The following is a 3,260-nucleotide window of genomic DNA, read 5'->3' on the forward strand; positions in this document are numbered from 1 at the left end:
AGAGAGAGAGGGAGTGTGTGAGAGAGAGAGAGAGAGAGGGAGTGTGTGAGAGAGAGAGAGAGAGAGGGATGACAGGAGATGTAGTTGTTGCCGCGGCAGCAGAGCCGGACTGATCTGAGACAGTAATACAACACTCCTCCTCTTCCTCCTCCTTCTTCTTCTTCCTCTTTTTTACTGTATTCCTCCATCTCTCCCGCGGCCGCGTGGAACAAACAAAACCTGCTTCTTCTTCTTCTTCATCTTCTTCTTCATCTTCTTCTTCATCTTCTTCTTCATCTTCTTCTTCTTCTTCTGTCCGCTCCACACCTTCATCACCATCACACCATCCTCATCAGCGCCGGTAAGTAGGATGGAAACTGCTCCAGATACATGCTGCTGAGAATAGAAAGGAAGGGATGGAGGGATGGAGGGAGGGAGGGAAAGAGGGAGAGAGGGAGGGAGAGAGTTTGGAGAGGAAGAAGAAAAATAGACTCAGAGAAGAAGAAGTTGACGTAAAGATGGAGAGAGAGAAGAGAATCAGAGAAGGAGGGAAGATGGAGCCGATGACCAGAAAGAAAACAGATGACAGAAAAAGAAAAGGAAGGAGGAAAGAAGGGAAACAACAGGACAGAGAGGACAGAAATGAACAGAATAGAGAGAAAGAAAGCGAGAGAGAGAGATAAAGAGAGAGAGAAGAGTTTGGAGAGGAAGAAGAAAGAAATAGATTCAGAGAAGAAGTTGACGTAAAGATGGAAAGAGAGAAGAAAAGAAAAGAAGATGGAGCCAATGACCAGAAAACAGATGATAGAAAAAGAAAGAGTAGAAAAGGAAGGAGGGAAGAGGAAAGAAGTGAAACAAGAGGACAGAAAAGGTAGAAAGAAGAAGAGAGAGAAGAGAAGAGAGAGAAGAGAAAGGAGAGTCTGGTTTGAGATCTTGAGTCTGAGAGAGTGAGAGGACGGAGAGAGAGAACGAGGGAAGAAAGGAAGATGGAAGATGGATAGAACATAAAAATGAAAGTAGAGCTGAACGTGTTGTTGAGCGAAAATCCAGAAAAGAAAAACTTCGAAAATCATAAAATAACAGAAGAGGAAAATATATCAAATTATTGTGTGTGTGTTTGTCTCTATGTGTGTGTGTGTGTGTGTGTGTGTGTGTGTGTGTGTTTGTCTCTATGTGTCTCTGTGTGTGTGTGTGTGTGTGTGTTTGTGTGTGTGTATGTGTGTGTGTCTCTAAGTCTCTGTGTGTGTATCTGTGGTTTCTCTCTCTCTCTCTCTCTCTCTCTCTCTCTCTCTCTCTCTCTCTCTCTCTGTGTCTGTGTGTGTGACAAAATCCAGCTGTATAAATAAGTGATGAAGGTGTGTGTGTGTGTGTGTGTGTTTATGTTTATGTGTGTGTGTGTGTGTGTGTGTGTGTGTGTGTGTGTTGTCCTGCAGCAGTGCGATGATGAAACCTCGTTCTGTTTGTTCCTGTTTCACGGTGGAACGTAAGTTTCATAACTTAACCTTTAAATGTAATGGATGGTCTCCAGGGTTTAGTCTGGTCCAGGTTTTAGTCTGGTCCAGGGTTTAGTCTAATATTATTATTATCTATTATTATATCTAGTCTTTATATTAGGACTTTTTATCTTGAAATATTAGAACTTTTTATCTTGAAATATTAGGATTTTTTATCTTGAAATATTAGGACATTTTATTTTGAAATATTAGGACTTTTTATCTTGAAATATTAGAACTTTTTATCTTGAAATATTAGGATTTTTTATCTTGAAATATGAAGACTTTTTATCTTGAAATATTAGGATTTTTTTATCTTGAAATATGAAGACTTTTTATCTTGAAATATGAAGACTTTTTATCTTGAAATATTAGGACTTTCTATCTTGAAATATGAAGACTTTTTATCTTGAAATATTAAGACTTTCTACCACCAGAGGACGCTCTACAATGTCCCTGTTAGTGATGGTGTTGCATAGTCTGTCCCCCAGAGGACGCTCTACAATGTCCCTGTTAGTGATGGTGTTGCATAGTCTGTCCCCCAGAGGACGCTCTACAACGTCCCCGTTAGTGATGGTGTTGCATAGTCTGTCCACCAGAGGACGCTCTACAACGTCCCTGTTAGTGATGGTGTTACATAGTCTGTCCACCAGAGGACGCTCTACAACGTCCCCGTTAGTGATGGTGTTGCATAGTCTGTCCCCCAGAGGACGCTCTACAACGTCCCTGTTAGTGATGTTTTGTAACGTGTATCTGGATGTCTTATCGGCCGATATGACATAATATGACATAAGACATATAATAAATATATTATTTTTAAATAACCAAATATTCGTATCCGCCTTCCTAACCCTATCAGTCGGGTTCTGGTCTGAACCCAGCCCCAGACTAACGGCTTACAGACTGAGTTAAAACAACATATGCAGTGAGTTTAGAAACTTACGGATGTCCCTGAAGTGGATGATCAGCCTGGCCACCAGAGACAGATACTCCTCCTGGAACAGAGCGAGACGCGTTAGCTTGGTTCTCTTTCATCACAGAGATAAAGGCTCCATCCCATTTCTCCATCTTACCCCTTACCCCTGAAACACCCCCCCCCACCCCAATAAATGGGACACCACGTGGTTACATCACCATACAGTATCGATCACAAACTCCCTAGATGCCGTCTGCCAGTGCGTCTATGTGTCCATTGCGTGGGTTTTAACAACAGTGTCATATGCATTTATATATTTTATAGTTATTTTATGTTCCCGTTGGTGGTGCAGAGGCAGATGTTCTTATCTGTGTAGTACTTAGTACTGTTTGCAATAAATATGTGTATACACATGTTTCATGTATACATACATATACACCCTGTATACACGATGTGTGTATCTGTTTCAGTTATCACCGTTTTGAATGTCGTAGATGTTCAGAAAAACATTTTGTTAACAATATTCTGTCTTTATTGCTGATAAATTCAACATAACAGGCAAAAACATTACATTAAATATATGATGTTACAGGACCATTATCAACTATAAGAACCATAAATAACATGTCACACACATAGAACGGCTTCAAATGTATTAAATAAAAAATACACACAAGACCACAAACAACAAATTAACTACAGCTGTTCTGATGTTCCTGACCAGTCTGAACCTGTTGGCCAGTAGATCACAGACGGAGGGGCTTGCCCAAACTACACCACCGGCAGAGTGGGCGGGGTTTGAGACTAGACCGCCGGCAGAGTGGGCAGGGTTTGAGACTAGACCGCCGGCAGAGTGGGCGGGGTTTGAGACT

Source organism: Etheostoma cragini, chromosome 15 (assembly GCF_013103735.1).
Source record: "Etheostoma cragini isolate CJK2018 chromosome 15, CSU_Ecrag_1.0, whole genome shotgun sequence".
NCBI classification, from domain to species: Eukaryota; Metazoa; Chordata; class Actinopteri; order Perciformes; family Percidae; genus Etheostoma; species Etheostoma cragini.